Raw genomic sequence first — 10,354 nt, forward strand, 5'->3', positions numbered from 1 at the left:
TTGGGGAATTTCCGCAAAGAGCCTAAAACCACGATTTCTTAAAATTGGAAGATTCTATGAACTTAGGCAGCAATATCACTACTAGGTCTCCATCCCAAAGAGGTCAAAAGAAAAAGGACCTATATGTACAAAAATATTTATAGCGGCTCTTTTTCTGATGAAAAAGTATTGGAAATTGAAGGGGAGGCTCACCAGCTGGGGAATGGCTCGATCAAGCTGTGGTATATGAGTGTGATGGGAGTACTATTGTGCTCTAAGAAATGATGAGGAGGAGGTTTTCTGAATAACCTGGGGAAACTTATATGAACTGATGCAAAGTGAAATGAGCAGAACCAGGAGAACAGTAACACCAATAATGTACAATGATCAACTGTGAATGACTTAGCTATCTATCCTCAGCAATACAGTGATCCAAGGTAATTCCGAAGGACTTATGATGAAAAATCCTATCCACCTCCAGAGAAAGAACTGGTGGGAGTCTGAATATAGACCAAAGCATACTTTTTTTAAACTTTCTTTATTATTCTTGGGGTTGGAGTTGTTTTTTTTTGTCTGTGTTTTCTTTTGCAACATGGCTGATATGGAAATGTTTTGCATGACTGCACGTGTATAATCTATAATATGGAACTCAAAACTAAAAAAAGAATATCAAAATGTTTTGTTTACATGTAATCGAGAAAAGATAACATAAAAATTAAATGTGAAAAAAAATCCTATGACCTTAAGTTTACATTTGGTGGAATGGTTGTTACAGGAACCATCATAGGGCTGTGGAATTCTCCTTAGAGGGAAGAGAGGTCCAAGAATGATGTGGGATATTTCTGCACTGGACAGGCAGCTGCTCTCTCGGGTTATTTTCTCTCTGGCCCAACGGATACAGGTTCCTTTTCTTCCATACCACTGTCAAACTGAAAGAAGAGAGGGAGTTGCTGAAAGTAGCAGCTGGTGGGCCTTTTGCTCGTTCTCCTATGCCCTCTGGCCCCTGCCTTCCTCACCAAAGAATATGCAGCAAAGTAGAGAAGTGAAGCGGGCCAGCTCAGAAATACTCACTGTATCCACGCCAGCAAGTCATTTCACCTTTAGGAAACTCAGTTTATCCACCTGTAAAATGGGGACGATAATACTCTGAGGCAGCTAGATGGTATGCATCCCCTTCAACAGTAACAATAAATAGCGAGCATTTCTGTCGTGACTCCAGATTTACAAAGCACTTGAGCATTCATTCGAGGTAAGCTGCGCTAATTTATTCGATGTGCACGGCAACCCTGTGAGTACTGTCCCAATTTTACGAATTAGGAAACTGAGACATAGAAAGTTTGAGTGATTTTTGCCTAGCATCACCCAGCTAATTATGTGTCTGAGGCACGATTTGAACTCAGATATTTCTTACTCCCCAAATTTCCACCACCTAGTTGTCTCACCAACAAGCGCACTAGCTATATGACCCTAGCAAAGTCACTCAACTTTACTCTCAGTTTCCTTATGCAAAAAATTGAGACAATAATCACACCTACCTCATAAAGTTGTCATGAAGATCAAATGAGCCTATATATGTGTGTGTGTGTGTGTGTGTGTGTGTGTGTGTGTGTAATCCTTTAAAGACCTCAGAGACCTTATAACCTTAAAGACCATATAAATGCTATTATCATATTAATTATAATACTGTATAATTAATACTACTACTATTTACTATTACATGTATTACCTACTTCACAAGATTGCTGTTGTTTGGTTGTGTCTGATTCTTCATGACCCCATTTGGGGTTTTCTTGGCAAAGATCCTGGAGAGGTTTGCTATTTCCTTCTCCGGCTCATTTGACAGATGAGGAAACTGAGATCAACAGGGTTAAGTGACTTGCCCAGGGTCATACTGCTAAGTATGTGTCTGAGGCTAGATTTGAAGTCAGGTCTTCCTGATTCCAGCCCCTTCACAAGATTATTGGACTCCAACCCAGGCCTCCAAATGCAGGTATAGCTTTACCAATTACCAGCTTTATTTGGCTTTGATTCTGGTGGTTAAAGCCCCCATATCCTTGGAGGGCTGCTTCTCTCCTGCTGCAGAGCCCTGTCCTGCAGGCAGAAATGGCCTGGGAACTCTCAGCTGGAACATTAGGCTACTGATGTGGTGAAGGCCAGGGGATGTTATGCCATTTGGTAGTGTCAGGGACTTTCAGTGAAGGAAAAGTGTGTTGTTTGCACATTACTTCATTTTTTTTCCCCTGTGGGGCTGAGCTAGGGAATAAGTGGGAAAGGAGGTGGGGGTGGGGCAGGGCATGACTAGAATGGAGTTACTACTCAGGGAAGGCTTTCCTTTGCCACCCATTGCCAACAAATAAGGGCAGCTAGTTGGCACACTATATAATGTGCCAGACCTGGAGTCAGGAAGATTCTTCTTCCTGAGTTCAAATCCAGCCTCTGACACTTACTAGCTATGTGACCCTGGGCAAGTCACTTAACCCTGTTTGCCTCAGTTTCCTCATTTGTAAAATAAGCTGGAGAAGAAAATGGCAAACCACTTCTGCATCTTTGTGAAGAAAACCCCAAATCGGGTCAGGAAGAGTCAGAAACAACTGAATGAGCCAGCAAAGGGTCAGTGCCTTTTCAGAATGCAGAAGTAGAACGAAGGGACTAGATTAGTCTTTTAGGTCCCTTGCAGCTCTGAATTGATTCTTCTACCATGGGGGCCATGCATGTAATGAGCTGTTGGTTTTTTGGAACAGTTTCCCTAGAGTCTAGGACAGGGGTGGAGAACCTGTGGCCTTGAGGCCACATGTGGCCTTTTAGGGCCTTGGATGAGGCCTTTTGACAGAGTCCAAGTTTTACAGAACAAACCCTTTTCTTAAGGGGATTTGTTTGGTGAAGTCTGGATTCCATCCAAGTTTGGATTTCAGGTTGAAGGTTTCCCACTCCTGCTCTAGGAGAAGAGGTCCTACACCGTGATGAATTCCCATATCCTCCGGTATTGTGCATCAGGATTGAAGTGACAAGTTCCCAGACCTCATCCTTATTTTGTATGCAAAAGAGCAGAATAGGGAAAGAGTATTTAAGCAAATGATGTCCTGGAACTAGAGGAAGGAGGTGGTACTGAGAGGCAAGAGAAGGCAAACAGCAAAATTGCAGGGAGGGGAAGGGGTGTCTAGGTTCCTGTGCCCCTACTGTCAACCTCAACTCAGTCCTTGAGTTCAGACACCTGGTTTGGCCTATGAAATGAGTCACAGGTGTGCAGGCCTTTAAGCCTCTAATCTCCCAGCACATCTGCTTTTCTCCACAGCCTGGCCTCCTTCACCTTAATACATTCATGCCGCAGATGGCCAGCTCCCAGTACCAGAGATCTGGCATCGTTGGGGACAGCCACCAGAATCTTCAGCTTCACTATTTTCCCTTCCAGATTTCTGAGTCCTACTTCCTCCAGTCTCTGCAAAGCTCTGCTTTTTCTCGTTTTCCCCCTTTCTTCCCCTTGCCTCAGTTTCTGGGCTTTTCATTTCAAGGTCTTCTCCCCCACCCCTTCTTTTTTGCACATATAATACTTTCTAATTTTCTTTTTTTCTTAACAACCAACACCAAATAAGATCGGCATTTCCATATACAGAACAGAACAGTAAGAGCGGGTTGTATATGAAGCTATGAATCTGCATGGTGAACAGCTTGCTTTTCTTTTTAAGTATATAATAAATTCAATGGTCTATTTTCAAAGCTGCTCACAGTCCCCTTTCCCTTCCTCCCCATCCTCCACTCCCTACAATCCTAGTGTGAAGGGGGGAGGATAGGCTAAAGAAACATGAGTGCTAAGAAACTGGAGAAATGGAAATTCAAGGCTTGGGTTTGACTTCACAATGGCCCTTGGCTTTATTTCTTGATCTTATTAGAACCACCCAGGTGGTACAAAAGAGAGTTAGGCCTGGAGTCAGGAAAACTTGAGTTCAAATCCTACCTCAGACACTTCTACTATCAGCTGTGTGACTCTGGGCAAGTCACTTAACCCCTGCCTCAGTTTCCTCATCTGTAAAATGGGGAATGATAATACCTTCTACCTTCCAGAATTGTTGTGAGGATCAAATGAGATAATATTGTAAAGCATTTAGCAGAGTGCCTAGCACATAGTAGGTGCTTAATAAATTCTTATTTCTTTCCTTATGTCTCTGTCCTGTGCTGCTTAGGAAGTCAGAGAGGCATTAAGAGCTTCTGGATATTCCCATATTTGCCCATCCAATAATATATTTCCCCAAATTTGACCTGATCTGCATCCCTCTGGAAATTCTTCTGCCTACTATTAAGCTCTTGTTTACACCATTCTTTCTGTAATCACTGAGTTTCTTTGTTTACCACACTAAGACTTCAGTGTGCAATCTTCCCTACATTATTCTGTTAACACTATTTATTAGACTGTCACTGTATATAGCCCTAAACTACTGTGTCGACACTGCTTACTCCAATCTCTTCCAGCTCTTCCCACCTTTTCTTCCCTGGCAAGTATGTGAGAGAGAGAGAGAGAGAGAGAGAGAGAGAGAGAGAGAGAGAGAGAGAGAGAGAGAGAGAGTGTGTGTGTGTGTGTGTGTGTGTAAGAGGAAGGCAGAGGAGAGAGAAAAGAGAAGAGAGACAAAGAGAGAAGACAGGGAGAGAAAGAGGAGGGTGACAGTGGGAGAAAGAGGAGGGACGGAGAGAAAGAGAAGAGGAGAGAGTGAAGGGTAGAGAGAGAAAAGGAAAGGGAAGAGTGAGGGGAGAAAGATGAAGATAGAGAAATACAGAGAAAAGAGGGAGAAAGAATGAGGGACTGAGAGAAAAGGAAAAGAGAGGAGGGGATAGAGAGAAGAGAGGAGAGAAGGAGAGAGACAGAGAAAAGAAAGAAAACAGAAGGAGAAAGACTGAGAGAGAGGAGAGGAGAGGAAAGGAGAAAAAAGGGAGAAAGAATGAAAGTGAGAGAAAGAGAGAAGAGAAGAGTGGACAGAGAGAAGAGAGGGGAGAAAGATGGAGAGAGGCAGAGAAGAAAGAGAAGAGAAGGAGAAAGACTGAGAGAGAGAGGAGAGGAGAAAAAGGGGAGATAGAATGAGAGTGAGAGAAGGAGAGGAGTGGAGAGAGAGAAGAGAGGGAGAAAGAATGAGAGATAGAGAAGAGAGGAGAAAAGAGATGGAGAGAGGAGAAACAGACAGATGGACAAATACAGAGAGAGAGAAAAAGAGTTGGAGCTCAGGCCTTTCATTCAGGCTTCTACAGTGATATCTCAATAAAAACAATGCTAGCCTTTTTTTTTACCCAAAGAGAAAATGACTTCTTGGAATAGGCTCCAAGAGTAGGGATTTCTGCTGAGTTAGAGCTGAAAAAAATCGAATGTTGGAACTTATGTAGGGATGGCCCCCAAGGTCACACCAGACTTCATGATTCTAGGAAATGTTCGTAAACACTTAGGATTTAAGAAGAACAAGTTGGGCCTAGTTAAGCTTTACCAATACCTACGGTTCTGTGCAGTATGAGTGAGGGCACCTGATCTATGGCACTAGGGGGTCAAAAGGTTTGGGGTTTCAGTTTTGGCTTTGCCACTTACTCAATCTGGAGTTTAGTGAAGTGAAAACTTCCTCTCCCGGTCTTCTCTGCAGAATGATGGCTATAGAGTAGAGAGGGTGTGTCAAACTCAAATAAAAATGAGGGTCATTAAACCGTGCATAAGGATCCTGGTGGGCTGTAAGTTGACTTTGAAAGCCACATGTTTATACATTTCCTTTTTTATTACCACACCAGCATATTCAAATCAGATAGGAGCTACATTTTAATTTGGTTCTGGCTGCCCTGGGAAGTGTTGTGGGCCATGAGTCCCTTGGCCACATGTTCCATACCTTGGGATGAAGGATTTTGTTCACCTCTAAGGTCCTGTGATTCTGATTTTCTTTTTCAGTTTCTATTTATTTTATTTGTAACTGATGGACTAAAACGAGCATTTCCATAACACAGTACAATAAGAAAGATGACTGCATATGAAACAGCAAATGTGATTTGATTTTAAGTAAGAAAGAGGAAGAACAATTGAGAAACCAGATGAATAACTCTTTTCCTCGGCACCAGTTAGGTGGCTCCCAATCCCACATCCTGCAGTCAGAGGACAGGTATCTGAATTCCCCTTTTATTCATATTACTTAAGTGGTGGTGGGTCAGTCTCTAAAAGTTTTCTGGGATTCATTTTTCTCATCTGTAAAATAATAAAGGTCAACTAGACGGTCTCTGAGGTCACTTAAGTAGCCCTGGGTAAGTTATTAAACATTTCTGGCCCTCACTTTCCACATCTGTAAAATGGGTGGAATTGGACTCTGAGGTCTCTTTTAGAGCTATGCTCCTAAGATGATTTCATTCAACAAATATATGATTACAGAGGCTTGAGCCTTTATTTAAACCAAGTATCTCTCCTGGAACTGTTTCTTTTTCTTTTTTAAAAAAACAAATAGTTCCCCCAGTAGCAATAATATAATATATGTGTAAATAGCAATTTACAGCAACATTTTCCATTTTACGACTAATTCCTTGGGGGCACCCAAGATTATTTTGTTAAATTGGAATTGTTAACATGAACACATTGCAAGAAATTACATTTATAGTCTAAGAGATCTGAAGAAGAGTGTCTCTATACATAATCCTTTAAAGAATGTTTCGAACTCAGCTGGGGAAGGAAGGTAATGTTTTCAAATTACTCAGTTCCTTTTCTGAGTATTTTTTGGTGACTGGTTCAGGGGGTTTGGTGGAACTGGAAGGGAACTGGAAGATTTCTGAGGGGGAGGAAAATTTGAAAGATAAATTGCTACTTCATGGGAGAACTAAGGAAGTAGAAAAAGTTCAGGGGGCCATCGGGCTGGTATTGGAGGCCTGGGAGAGAGTACCAGCTTTATCAGAGACACAGTGAACTTTGTGACACAGTAAACTCGCTGGAGCTTCTTTTCTATATCTTTAAAATTGGAATGATAAACCCCAGCACTGTATAACCTTCAGGATTGCTGTGGGACTCAGAAGGCAAAGTACCTCTTACAACTGTAACGAACCACACACACAATCAAATGAGGCAAAGTACCTTGCAACTGTATACATACGTACATACATACATACATTTGTTGTTGTGTCAGCAGTGTTTGTCTCTTCATGACCCCATTTGGGGTTTTCTTAGCAGAGTTACAGGAATGGTTTGCCATTTCCTTTTCTGGCTCATTTGACAGATGAGGAAACTGAGGCCAACAAAAGTTGAATGACTTGCCCAAAGTCACACAATTAGTGTCTGAGGCTGGATTTGAACTCAGGAAGATGAGTCATCTAATTCCAAGCCCCGCACTCTACTGTGCCACTTAGCTGCTCCTACATGCATACACAACATTATATATATACACACACAAACAACATAGACACATATGTGCAACTATGTGTGTGGATATATATTATATGTGTGTGTATTTTTTATATATGTATATATATATATATAATAGGCATATATTCATCTCTCTCTCTCTCTGCACAGTGGATAAAACGCTGAACCTGGAGTCAGGAAGATTTGGGTTCAAATGCTGCCTCAATCACTTGTTAGCTCTACAACCATGGGCAAGTCACTTAACCTCTGCTTGCCTCAGCTTCCTCATCTGTAGAACTGGGATAATCATAGCACCTCCCTCCCAGGTTTGTAGTGAGGATAAAATGAGATCTTTGCAAAGTACTTTGCTAACTTTAAAAAACTGTAAATATTAGCTATTGCATATCTATCTATCTATTTAAATTATAAACCATATAGATACGGTTCTTTATATTTTGGAGGTACTTGGCCTCATTTGATTCTCACACACACACATATGTAATTATCATTTCTCCCTGCTCTGAACTCCTCTTCATTGTCTTTCCTATATTCATTTGGTGAATTTGCTATCTTGTATTATATTTTGTCTTTCAGGGTACATTTTCTGTTTCCCAACTGGACCATTAGTTTCTTGAAGCCAAGAATGATGTCCTATATATTTTCACGTTCAAAACCTAGCACGGGGTCTTGTATAGAGCAGGCATTAAATAATGTTTGCAGAACCATAGTGATTCAATAGAGGAAACTGTGCCTACTGCCTTTCCCTTTTTCCTACTTGAGTTCAATTAACCAATATTTATTGAGTAAGTAGGTAGTAGGCACTCCCTGCATTAAAGTTATGCACTGGCATCTCACAGTGGCATTGAGACAACCCTGGAATCTTGAAAACTGTGCCTGTGTGGCACCAACTCTGCCGTGTCATTTGTTGTCATTCGGTCACATCCAACTCTTCGTGACCCCATGGACCAACACTATCCATGAGATTTTCTTGGCAAAGATGCTGGAGTGGCTTGCCATTTCCTTTTCCAGTGGATTAAGACAAACATAGGTGAAATGACTTGCCCAGTTAGTGTCTGAGGTTGGATTTGAACTAGGGTCTTCCTGATTCCAGGCCCAGTGAGCCATCTAGCTGCATCCTGCCATGTCCTACCAAGCTAGAAAGGTTTATAACATGGGCTGGCAACGAATTGCATTTCCGCTGTCTGATAACCACTCTAGCTGTATCTGGAGAGGCCAGCACCGGATTAGCCAAAGTTCAGACAATTTTTCCACTAGAGCAACTCTCAAGACAGAAGATGATGATAAAACTAGCATGTCTACAGCACTTCTGGATCTGCAAAGAGTTTTACATCTGTTATCTCCTCTGACCCTCAGATCAACTCTGTGAGAAGGATGCTGTTATCGTCCTCGTTTTACAGATATTGAGACTGAGGCTGAGACTAAGTGACTTGCCCAGGGTCATACGGCTAACAAGTGACTGAGGAAGGATTTGAACTGAGGTCTTCCTAACTCCAGGCCCAGGGCTCTCTGCATTGGGCCATCTGGTTGCTTCATCAGCTGAGTCATAAAGAGGCTGTCATCTTCCACAAAGGGGGAGTGCCCATCTATACCAAGTAAATGACAGTTCTTTGAAGTAAGCAAAACAAAAGAAAAACAAGTGGTCCCAGCTCTCCAAAAGCCTACTGTAGTTTATCTGCAGCTCCATGAGTGGTAAAGGAGGTTTTTGACCAATGACCTCCTCCATTCAGCCTTAGAAGTAGAGCGGAAGAGTCAAACAATATGGCCAAAGGGTCCCATGCCATAGCAACTTTCCTTAGTGCCAGGCCAGAACCAGATCAAAATGTAATTGGTAAATATTTAACAAAACAAACAGAAATAAAATGGAATGTAGCCAATGTTAATATGTGATTTTCTAAGTCAATATACAAACCCCACCCTCCACACCCTCAGGGAACCTCAAGTAAGGTTTAGTGTCCCTATCTGAGTTTGAAAGCTGCCCCCTCCAACCCTAGGCCTCAAGCTTCTACTGAGGCAGCACCCCTCACCCTAGTTTAAGGTTGGAGGAGCTCTTCTTACATTAATTTCTAAACCAGCAATGGAATCCTAATTCCAGTGCCTGCTTGGAGGACCCACTTCTCTAATTTCACCCTGTATCCTAGGAATTAGAGGTGGAAGAGATCTAAGAGATCATTTAGTCCATCCCCTCATTTTATTGCTGGGGAAACCGAGAGAGCAGTGAAAGGGATTTGCTCTGTTAGCAAGTAGCAGACTTAGGATTTTCCCCCAAGTAGTCTGCCTCCAAAGCCAAGAGAATGTAAACTCTTTGATAACAGGGACCTTCTCATTTTTTATGTTAATAATAGTAATGAGAACTAGCATTTCTATATCACTTTAAAGTTTTCAAAGAGCTTTGCGAATATCTCAATTTATTCTCAAAACAATACTGAGAGGTTTTCTTCAGTTGTTTTCAGTAGCGTCCGACTCTTGGAGACCCCATTTGGGGTTTTCTTGGCAAAGATACTGGAGTGATTTGCCGTTTCCTTCTCCAGGTCATTTTACAGATGAGGAAACTGAGGCAAACAGGGTTAAGTGACTTGTCCAGGGTGACACAGCTAGTATAGCATCGCTAGTGCTTGATATATAGTGGGCATTTGATTGCTTGTCTGTTGATATCACATAACCGAATACTCGAAACCTCAAAGAGCTTACTTAGGAGAGGAAAGCAAGGGATCAGACTGTTATCTACCAGAGTTGAAGCGATCTTAGAGGCTAGCAAGACCAATCTTGCATTTTACAGAATAGAAAACTGAAGCTCACCAAAACCGAGGTTTAGTGACTTGCCCAAGGTTACAAAACTAGTAAGCGTCAGAGGCAGGTTTTTAATCCAAGCCGTCCGATATAAAATCAGAAATAGAAAGCGGATGTAAAATAAAATCGCTTCCATCCCGACGGGGGCGGGGGTTTCCTTAATTTCTAGGGTAGTCGGATGTAGCAGCAGTTCCCAAAGCGTGTGTGTGCGTGCGCGCGCGCGCGCGCACA

Source organism: Trichosurus vulpecula, chromosome 5 (genome assembly GCF_011100635.1).
Source record: "Trichosurus vulpecula isolate mTriVul1 chromosome 5, mTriVul1.pri, whole genome shotgun sequence".
NCBI classification, from domain to species: Eukaryota; Metazoa; Chordata; class Mammalia; order Diprotodontia; family Phalangeridae; genus Trichosurus; species Trichosurus vulpecula.